Source organism: Bison bison, unplaced genomic scaffold (genome assembly GCF_000754665.1).
Source record: "Bison bison bison isolate TAMUID 2011002044 unplaced genomic scaffold, Bison_UMD1.0 scf7180017864354, whole genome shotgun sequence".
In the NCBI taxonomy this organism is placed as follows: domain Eukaryota; kingdom Metazoa; phylum Chordata; class Mammalia; order Artiodactyla; family Bovidae; genus Bison; species Bison bison.
Window position 1 is genome coordinate 2772391 of NW_011494926.1, and position 11548 is coordinate 2783938.

General features: G+C 39.5%; 1 non-coding gene across 1 annotated transcript; it reads left to right on the plus strand.

The window, feature by feature from the left end:
• The first annotated feature begins 421 nt into the window (after positions 1-421).
• TRNAW-CCA lies at positions 422-494 on the plus strand. The gene has a single exon. It is a non-coding gene; the product is annotated as a tRNA-Trp (tRNA).
• Positions 495-11548: the final 11054 nt, after the last annotated feature.

Sequence of the window (11548 nt, forward strand, 5' to 3'; positions counted from 1 at the left end):
GGGGACACCAGGAAAGGAAAGCAGACATAAAATGATTAGGAGCTGAGCTTTCTCTTTGGCCTCCAACCTGGAAATAGGACACCTCAGGATAAGATATCAGGAAGACAGATTATTGTACATCTGTTTTTTCCTTAGGGTTTGCATTTTCAGTTACCAAAACCATCTCTCTACTGGGGACTTCCATTGTCATGTATATAGCACCTCTCTTCTAGGTCGATTATCAAGTCTGTGGCCTTTATTTTATTAATATTATTTAAAAAACATTTATTTGGCTGCACTGAGTCTTAGCTGGGGCACATGGAATCTTTAGTTGTGGCATGTGGGATCTAGTTCCCTGACCAGGGATCGAACCCAGGGTCCCCTGTATCAGGAGCACAGAGGCTTAGCCAATAAACCACTAGGGAATACATGTCTCTGCTGCTCCCTGGTGGCTCAGAGGTTAAAGTGTCTGCCTCCAATGCAGGAGACCCAGGTTCGATCCCTGGGTCAGGAAGATTCCCTGGAGAAGGAAATGGTAACTCACTCCAGTGTTCTTGCCTGGAGAATCCCATGGACGGAGAATCCCATAGGACGGTAGGCTACAGTCCTATGGGATTGCAAAGAGTCGGACATGACTGAGCGACTTCACTTTCACTTTTCATTCAACTTTACTCAACACTATCAAATCTGCCTTGGTAGCTGTCTGACCTTCCTCCTGGATATGGTGATTCCCTAGTCGAAGAAAAAGATAATATCTCAAAACTATTTTGCTACAATATACCATTTCATCTGGTATATTCTGTGCTGCCCTTCATATATATTTAAAAATGAGAAGTGAGATAAAGGTTGATCTTTTCTTGGTTCAATGCCGAGACAGCTGACAAGCCAGATTCACAGCAACACGTGAGAGCTAGGATAACATCATGAAACCAGGAGATGGAGACTCCTGGTCTGCAATTCTATTAGGTCCCCAAAACATGGCACCATTGACTCAATGGTCATGAGTTTGAGCAAACTCCAGGAGATAGTGAAGGACAGGGAAGCCTGGCATGCTACAGTCCATGCGATCACAAGGAGTCGGATACAACTGAGAAAATGACCAACAACAAAGTGTGTGCTATTGCAGTTAAAATATTCCTGATTTGTTTCATGCATCTTAAATCCATCCTAAGACCTAATAAGAAAAGCATGCTTTTATTAAAACAATATTGAAATTATCTTTTCATATGTTCATTTTTTTCAGAGTCTCTGGTTTTTGTAAAAAGAAAAGATTTTGTTTCATTTTTACAAGGAATACAAGGAATATTATATACATGAATCCTGTAATACAGAATGACTCAGTTTTTACATAATTTCATTTTCAGAAAAGATGTAGAAGATGTAAAACAGTGTATTTGTAATTAAGAATTTTCAGAGAAAATAGCTTTAAATATTGGAAGTATTTCAGATATATATATTTGTATATAGAGAGATCATTTGTATATGTTTATATGCTTTTTTCTCAGAATAAAAAGTGGCTGAATTCTTCTAAGAACTCAAATCAATAAAATTGAGAAACCAGGATTACTATTGTAAGTTTATCATAAATTGCTCTCTTATCCAGGGAAAAATTAACTTCTTAAAATCTTTCTATTTATCAAGAGGCCTGTTTTAAAATTGAATGTATGTAGTCCAATGATTAAAGTGTGGCTTTTTTTAATCTTAAAATGTGTCATCACTATAAAAAGACAGTGAAAAAATGAATGAAACAAATGAACAATATTTGCTGAATCTGTACATTTTCAAATGTCTGTGACATATTGGTAAGTGATGTTTGTTCAGTGACCTGCCTATAAAATAGAGATTTTGTCAACAGTGCCCTCAATTAGATTGTATACTTAGGAGTTTATAGTTCACAGATATCAATCTTGATTAACCTACTAATGTTAAAGAAATAATTTCTCAATAGGGCAAAAAACCATTAGCTAGTGAGCAAGATGGCATTCCTTTTAAAATTTCATTATGTTAAGAGCCATGTGATTCAGAAATGCCAACTAACCTTGTGATTCATGTATGATATTTAGTGCTTGTGCAGTCTTTGCAAACTAACCTTTGTCTTGGAATCAAGTTTAAGTTATAAGACTTCCTATGAAACTTTCTGGAGAGCAAGAAAATGTGAGTGCTTAGACATACAGGAGAAATGGGATAGATGTATAAATTCATGCCGATGTGAGTGAAAGTGGAAAGCATAAGTAGACATCTTAATTGTTGGATAATACAATCCTGCTAAACTGAAGAATCTGCCTGCAATGCAGGAGACCCGGGTTCGATCCCTGGGTCGGGAAGATCTCCTGGAGAAGGGAATGGCTACCCACTTTAGCATTTCTGCCTGGAAAATTTCAGGCAAAGAGATTGGCACACTACAGTTCGTGGGGTTGCAAAGAGTCACAACAGCAGCTAAACAGCAACAACAAATGATAGATATGAAGGTCTAAGAATCATTTATACCTCTGATTATTAACCCAGTTTCATTCCTTTAGGCAAACCTATTTCTCAGTAACTTCTATTTGCTAAGTCCAATGCCAGATACCATGGATTCACAGAAGAATAGATAAAAAATTTGACTCCTGGAAATCTTATAGTAATAGTGTGAGTCTAGCTAGTGTGGAGTTATGTAGAGGCTAATATAGTGGTGTTAAGGGGAAAATGGAAGTAACAAAGCATAGTGCTTGAGAATGTGACTTCTGGAGCCAGCTGAATGGGTTCATGTCCCAGCTCTGTTATTTATTACATGTGTTTGTAATAGTTCTATGGCTCATCTACAAAACTGAGGATGATGATAACAGTATTGCCTTCCTTGAGTAGTAATGATGAGAAAATGAGTTATTTTTTATAAAGACTTCAAAGCATACCTGTCACATGACGAACAGGATACAAGAATTTTTGAATAAATAAAGTTCTATGTCTTGGGAAATGATTAGAAAAGTAGAAACTACTTTGAGGTAAGTGGTTCATTTTATATGGGGAAGAAAGAAACATATTATCCATACCAGGTACTTAGTCCTGATAACTTACAAATCTACACATAAAATAGGAACTCTCCCATTTGTCATAGAACTTGCACACGTGGCAATCCCAGATGGGATTTTGTTGATGAAAGTCAGATTGCTTTAAGTTTCATAACTTTATAAAATATTCCTTCCATGAGCAACTTCTGAAATTCTTCAGCTCTCATTTTAAAAATAGATATGGAGGAATGGGTAGAAAATGTTAATCAATGCTTATGTAAGTGTGTGTAGAAAATGGAATCTGTCTATACTCTTCCTAGAACCAGTTATTCATGAATTAGTCCAGAATCAGACCAGCTCCATTAAGGTAAGTTACTATTGCACTATATAAAAAAGCAGCACCCACCTCCTAAAACTGGTTAATTCTCCCACCTCAAAATAGTCTCTGTGTAAATCAAAGCAATAAAACTAAACAAGAAATTCTCAGTACTAGGCAAAGACCTTTTCCAAGCTCACCTCTTATCCACAAGACATCTTGGTTGCAATTGCATCTCCTTGTTCTTGAGCCCCATCTGTAGCCATTAGAGAATTTCTCTTCAGGGGAACAGTACTGGAAGAAAATAATGATCTTTCAGAATTGAAGATTAATACTTTAATCTTAACTTTTCCTTATGGTTCTCATGTTCCCACTGCAACTTTAGAAGAAAGGAATCCATTTTATCTACAACGTCTAGACACTAGTATTTCCATAGTTAAAGCCTAAACTGGTTCTAACATTACCTACCAGATAAATTTTGAACATGATCAAATGTCATACAAGGACCTCCTGAGTATAGGCATTCTCCTAACCCCCTCGTCTAGAGCTCTACCTCTCATCACCCCTTGAAGCAGATTTAAAATGACCACACTTTCTTTGACTCTTCTCCAATCAAAATTGGAGCCTATATCCAGTTCCCTGAATCTGGACTGGTTTGTGGCTCCTTTAACAAAAAAAGTATGATGGAAGAAATCTCATGGTGTCAGGTTCCAAATACAGGCTTTAGGAAACTAGCAGCTTTCACTTCCTGTCTCTTGGAACTCTCTCTCCCTAAGGGAAATTGCCAAGTCTGCAATCCAAAAGTCTACAAGCAATAAATGCTGGAGAGGGTGTGGAGAAAAGGGAACCCTCTTACACTGTTGGTGGGAATGCAAACTAGTACAGCCACTATGGAGAACAGTGTGGAGATTCCTTAAAAAACTGGAAATAGAACTGCCTTATGATCCAGCAATCCCACTGCTGGGCATACACACTGAGGAAACCAGAAGGGAAAGAGACACATGTACCCCGATGTTCATCGCAGCACTGTTTATAATAGCCAGGACATGGAAGCAACCTAGATGTCCATCAGCAGATGAATGAATAAGAAAGCTGTGGTACATATACACAATGGAGTATTACTCAGCCATTAAAAAGAATACATTTGAATCAGTTCTAATGAGGTAGATGAAACTGGAGCGTATTAGAGTGAAGTAAGCCAGAAAGAAAAACACCAATACAGTATACTAACGCATATATATGGAATTTAAAATGATTGTAACAATAACCCTGTATGCTGCTGCTGCTGCTGCTAAGTCGCTTCAGTCATGTCCGACTCTTTGTGACCCCATAGACGGCAGCCCACCAGGCTCCCCCATCCCTGGGATTCTCCAGGCAAGAACACTGGAGTGGGTTACCATTTCCTTCTCCAATGCATGAAAGTGAAAAGCGAAAGTGAAGTCACTCAGTCGTGCCCGACTCTTAGCGACCCCATGGACTGCAGCCTACCAGGCTCCTCCATCCATGGGATTTTCCAGGCAAGAGTACTGGAGTGGGGTGCCATTGCCTTCTCTGAATATGAGACAGCAAAAGAGTCACTGATGTATAGAACAGTCTTTTGGACTTTGTGGGAGAGGGAGAGGGTGGGATGATTTGGGAGAATGGCATTGAAACATGTATAATATCATATATGAAATGAGTCACCAGTACAGGTTCAATGCATGATACTGGATGCCTGGGGCTGGTGCTCTGGGATGACCCAGAGGGATGGTACGGGGAGGGAGGAGGGAGGAGGGTTCAGGATGGGGAACACGTGTATACCTGTGGTGGATTCATGTTGATATATGGCAATACCAATACAATATTGTAAAGTTAAATAATAAAATTAAAAAAAAAAGTATTACTGCCCTGAGACCATCATCCTATGAGAGAGCCCAGGTTAGCCACATGGAAGGGCCATATGGAGAGGGAGATACCTAAGTGAACTCTAGCTGGTGCAGCCATTCCAGCCTAGGAACCAGACCTCCAGGCAAGAAAGTGAAAGAAAGCCAAAGTCTCTCTGTCGTGTCTGACTCTTTGCCATCCCATGGACTTTATTCTCCAGGTCAGAACACTGGAATGGGTAACCTTTCTCTTCTCCAGGGAATCTTCCCAACCCAGAGACTGAACCCAGGTCTCCCACATTGCAGGCAGATTCTTTACCAGCTGAGCCCCTGGGAAGCCCAAGAATACTGGAGTGGGTAGCCTATCCCTTCTCCAGTGGATCTTCCCAACCCAGGAATTGAACCGGGGTCTCCTGCATTGCAGGCAGATTCTTTACCAACTGAGCTATCAGGGAATGAATCCAGACTCAAATATCATTTTACTGCAATTGCACCAGATCACCTAGGTGAGCCCGTTAAGTCCCACAGTCACAAGATATAATAGTAAGTTGTTGCTTTAGGCACCTGGTACTGGGAGAGTTCATCATATACTGACAAGTAACCAGAAGATTGCCATGGAACACCCCTGTGCCCCTATCCTTTCCAAGTTACCCAAGATCCTAAGCTGTTTATGAACAGCTTTTCTATCTACTTTTCCCTCTGCTTTGAGACTTTCTGTTCCAAACCTCAAGACTCAGCATAACCATTACACTGTTAAAATGTTCCTTTACTTCTTTGTCTCCAAGTGCAACTCCAAGCTGAAGCTGACTGTATGGATGTATATATGTATGTATGCTAAAGATGAGATGGTTAGACAGCATCACCGAATCAATGGACATGAGGTTGAGCAAACCCGAGGAGATAGTGAAGGACAGGGAAGCCTGGCGTGCTGCAGTTCAGGTGGTCTTAAAGAGTTGGACACGGCGTAGCAGCTGAACAACAAAGACAACAACAATATATTTAACAAACACAAATAGCACTTTATTCAAATATTTAGCACCTTCAGTCCCCTTATATCACCATTTTATAGATGAGGAAACTGAGGCAAAGAAAAGTTAAGGAACTTGTCTAAGACCAAACAGCTGGGAATTGAAAGAGTCATGATTCAAACCCACAGAGTTTGGCTCCAGATTTTGTGCCTGTAACCAGCACAGGATGCCTCTACCTGGAGCATTTCCCCTCCACTCCTGCCATTACTCAGTCCAAGTTCACTGTGCTCACTGCATAATGCACCAATAAACTGAGAGACGAAGTGTTGAGGCAAGGAATACGACTTTATTCAGAAAGCCAGCAGACTGAGAAGATAGCAGCCTATCCCTAAAAACCCATCTTATCGGGGTCTGGGATGCCAGTTTCTTTTATAGACCAAAGAAGGGGAGGAGATGAGGAAGTAAAGTAAAAAGAACATAAGCATCGCAAATATCCCCTGGAATGGTCAGCTTTTGGGAGGGATGTGTTAATTTATTCCCTCTTAGAGTCATTCACCAGTGGACAGGGTCAGGAGGGTTCCCTCAACAAAGACACTTTGGTTTAACATTCAAGCAGAGAGGCAGAGTTCTCCAGGCAGGCCATTATATAGGCAGTATCATTTTTCTGAACAAAAGCAACAGGAACCAAAGGTTAGAGTACAAAGATGCATCCAACATGGAGTCAAATTTGGCTCTTTCCTGCAACACTTCTAGAAATTCTCGTGACTGCCTTTGCTTTCCTGCCAGGCCTCAGCTCAAGAATTCATCGTCTAATTCAAGTAGCAATTCTCCTCTGCCCCCCACCTCTTGGTGGGTCAAGTTCTATCTACGCTGCTTTTATTTTCTGCCTAACATTTATGATAGTGAAAACAATCTTTTGAACAGTGAAAACAATTTCTTTTTGTCCTTCTTATTCCCCATTATATCCCCAGAATCTAGAGCATTACTTGATGCATATATATATATATATATATATATATATATATATAGTGAAGTCACTCAGTATAGTAGGGCTTAATAAATATTTCCTGAAAGAATGAATACATGTACTTTCTGTCTTCTGCATTGTAACTGTGGACACAGATGCAATCAACTCAAACTTACCATTATCGTTAGCAATTTGCTTCATAACCACTCACTACGGCAAGAGAGTAGCATGAGTTTAGCCCATATCAGCATAACTCAGCTGCTTTTGTTTATTTATTGGTGCCTGAATATATCTGAGTTCCTAAAAACATCCTGTAACTAATGAAGGGCACTGTTTGCTGATACTTAACTGCTTCCTAGAAACTTTCTCAGAAAAACAAAGTGGTAGAAGTCTGCAGGATCTAAGTTATATTAAGACTGATACTATAATGCCTGAGATCGATATTACCTAGAATCGTGGCGGTGGTTGTTTAAGTAATACAGAAGTTGTTCAGAGTTGGCTAAGATAAAAGCTGTAGAAAATTTAGGAAAACTGAGGATTCTCAGTTAGCAAGGTTTTTGTTTGTTTGCTTTTGCTTAAAAATTTAATTATGTGCTTTATTTCTCTTCCTCTTCTATCAGCTTGCCTTTCTTCCTACTTCATTTCTCCTTTACTACAACCTCATCACATCCACACCTCACTCCTCCTTCTCTCTTTCTTTCTTCCTTGCTACTTCATTGCACACCATATTTGAGACAGGTCATTGTATATCTTTGTCCTCTTGCAAGGGATCTTATCTCTTAATTTCATGCCATCTCCTTTGTCCTTCCCAACAAGGCTTCAGGTAAGGCCCTATTCTATCTTCCCTAGCTCAGCAGGACCTCAAACCTCCGTTTCCAGTCTCTCCTTCTAATCCCACACTAAGCCTGTCACAAAAGCAATGACACCATGGTACAGATCGGATCTCACTATATTCTAGCATCTGGGATTCAGATGGCTCACTCAGTCCATAATGGATTTATGAATAAACACTCTGTAGTCATTTCTTTGAGTTGTTTACCTACGCACATCGTTGTTTGTCTCTATTATAGTCACCATCACTGGAGTCTACAAAGTTAAGAAACATTCCATTTATAAAATATCACATCAGTGAGGAAGGAATTCCCTGACTTGGGTGTATGAAAGCTTAACTATGTCTATGGAATGAAATGTCTGCTTCAAGCTGATGTCTTCAACAGTTGATAAGGGGGATTTCTTATCAGAAGGGTTTGAATGATGTTTGTTTTGCTTTTCTGGTCAGTAGCATTGCCTCAGCTCCTAGGTTTTAGCATCATAATCATCTTTTCCTCAGGGCAAAAATATATCATGTAGACTCGATCAATGCTCTACAATTCTCCATACTTGGAAGATACTGTCCCCATGAGTCCTTAGAGTCAGTCCAGGTGAGTCCATATGTCCGTAGCAAGAGATTTGGGAGCTAATAAAAATCTGCGGCAACCTCTGCTATGATTAATGCAGATTATCTCTCAGCTAAACAAAACAAACTGAGAAAAAAATTTTTTTAGAATTAACAGGAAAGTTGCAAACATAATACAAGTATTGCCTTATACCCTCATTCACTTCCCTTTATGTAAAGATCTTACACAGTCATAGTATAATTGTCAAGAATAGGATATTAATAGGTATGATATTAGTAAATAAGCAATAGTTCTTATTTGAACTTCACCAGTTTTCACTGATGTTCTTTTTTTTCTGTTCTGAGATCCATGACATGTAAAAGGCTTCCACTTAAACTCTGTCCTTTGCCCAAAATAAATTAACCTGGAGGATATTTGCAGTGACAGAGAGGGGTTTGCAGGTATTCATAAAGCAAATAATAGAGAGAAGCCAGCCCCTGCCTGGTGATTACTGAGTGGATACGAAGAGCAGGTGGCCTGAGGCACATCTTTTAACTTTAGGCTTCTTAATTGTGCCTCTACTCTTTGGGAACTTTATAAAAGAATCATATAAAGATAACATATTTGATAAGCTGAAGCCAAAGGTTTTTCTTACTCTGCTAATACCAGCTGCTAATTCTCACTGATTTTTCCCCCCTCTGGAACAAGCACTTCTGAGCATTGTACAGTAATGCTCTCATGTAATCCCCCAGATGTTATTAGAATCCCCATTTGACAGTAAGGAGAAGGATGCTTAGATATTATGTCAGTTCTCAAAGTCATTCAACTTGTAGATATTAAAGCCATCCTCGGAACCTAGGCCTTCTGATTCTAAAATGACACAACTCATCTTCTTCTGCTGCTTCCTCTCCTCCTCCACTTTCTTCTCTTTTTACCCAATTCAAGATAGATTTCTGAACTATGATTCAAGAAGGTGCATGTACCCCAATGTTCAAAGCAGCACTATTTGCAATAGCCAAAACTTGGAAACAAGCAAAATGTCCACTGACAGATGAATGGATAAAGAAGATATATATATACATACATATATAAAGAAGATATAGAAATATTTATTTATATTATATATAAATATATAATTATTAAATATATATATATATATGCATATATATGGACTTCCCAGGTGGCGCTAGTGGTAAAGAACCTGCCTGCCAATGCAGGAGATGTAAGAGATATAGGTTTGATCCTTGGGTGAGGAAGATCCTTGGGAGGAGGGCATGGCAACATACTCCAGTATTCTTGCCTGAAGAATCTCCATGGACAGGGGAGCCTGGCTGGCTACAGTCCATAGGATCACAAAGAGTTGGACAGAATTGAAGCGAATTAGCAAACATATAATATAGATATATAAACACACCAATATACACACTACTTCTTATGGCTGAATACTACTTAGCCGTAAACAAAGGAACAAAACAGTGCCATCTGCAGTGACCTGAATGGACTTAGGGATTATCATACCAAGTGAAATAAGCCAGACAGAGAAAGACAAATATCATATGACATTGCTTATATGTGGAATCTAAAAAAATTATACAAATGAACATATTCACAAAACAGAAACAGAGTCATAGGCACAGAGAAAAAACTTGTGAATAGCCAAGAAGAAGGGGATGGATAAATTAGGAGTCTAAGGAAATGGCAACCCACTGCAGTGTTCTTGCCTGGAGAATCCCAGGGATGGGGGAGCCTGGTGGGCTGCCGTCTATGGGGTTGCACAGAGTCGGACACGACTGAAGCGACTTAGCAGCAGCAGCAGTAGCAGCAGGATTTAAATACACACTACTACATATAAAATAGGTAACCAACAAGGACCTACAGTATAGAAGAAGGAACTATGTTCAGTATCTTATGATAATCTGTAAGGGAAAAGAATCTGAAAAAGAATATGTGTGTGTGTGTATGTGAATCACTTTGTTATACCCCTGAAACTAACACAACATTGTAAATCAACCATACTTGAATTTAAACAAGTAGATTAGGACTTCCCTGGTGCTTCAGTGGCTAAGACTCTGTGTTGCTAATGCAGGTGGCCCAAGTTTGATCCCTGGTCAGGGAACCAGGTCTCACAGCTGCAACTGAGTTTGCCCGCTGCAACTAGTGTTCCTGTGCGCCCCAACAAAGATTAAAGATCTCATGTGCTGTGACTAACACCCAGTGCAGCCAAATAATTTTTTAAAAATTACAAAAAAAAGAATCTGCCAAAGAATTTAAAAAATAGATTAAAAAAAGATAAATATTTGAGTTCTAAGTCAAGACCACACAGACATAATTTCAGTAAGAAGTATGAATGTATCCTCAGGATTTCTTAGGACGTGATGAACCTCACTGACAATCCATTAACTAAAAAAACCCAAACATTTAATAGGGATTTGCCACTAAGGAAATGGAGGCGTAAGCACTGGGAACCAGGGAACACAGCCTGGTTCTGTCCTAGGATGCTCACAGATAGCAAAGGAGATGATGGTTAAGTAAATGACCGGAAGAATTACAGGTGCAATAGTAAAGGTGAATGCAAGATGCAGAAGTGGAGAAACTCTGCCTTTACCATGGCTGATAGACAGCTACAAGTGCCTAAATGTAAGAAACAAAGATAAGGGATTTCCCTGGTGGTCCAGTGGTTAAGAACCTTCCTTCCAATTTGGGGGACGTGGGTTTGATCCCAGGTGGGAGAACTAAGATCCCATATGCCTCAGGGTAACTAAACCCACATGCAGCAACTAAGACCCAACAAAGCCAAAAAACCACAAAAGGGAGAGAGAGAGAAACAAAGTTGAATTAATCTATAATATATGATGGCTTCACAGCTAAAATAATTTCTGAACAAAATCTATACTACGTGTTATCCATTACTCTTACATTATTTCCAACTTTATGGAATGTTCAGAAACCTTAAATGTCAGTCAACCCACGCTATGGACAATGAGGTTATGGACACCCCTCCCCTTAAAATATACCCCATAATCACAGTGCCTTTGGCCATAGTTGCTTCCTGTATGATCTTGATGTCACAACTCTTCTAAAAGTTTTCATCGT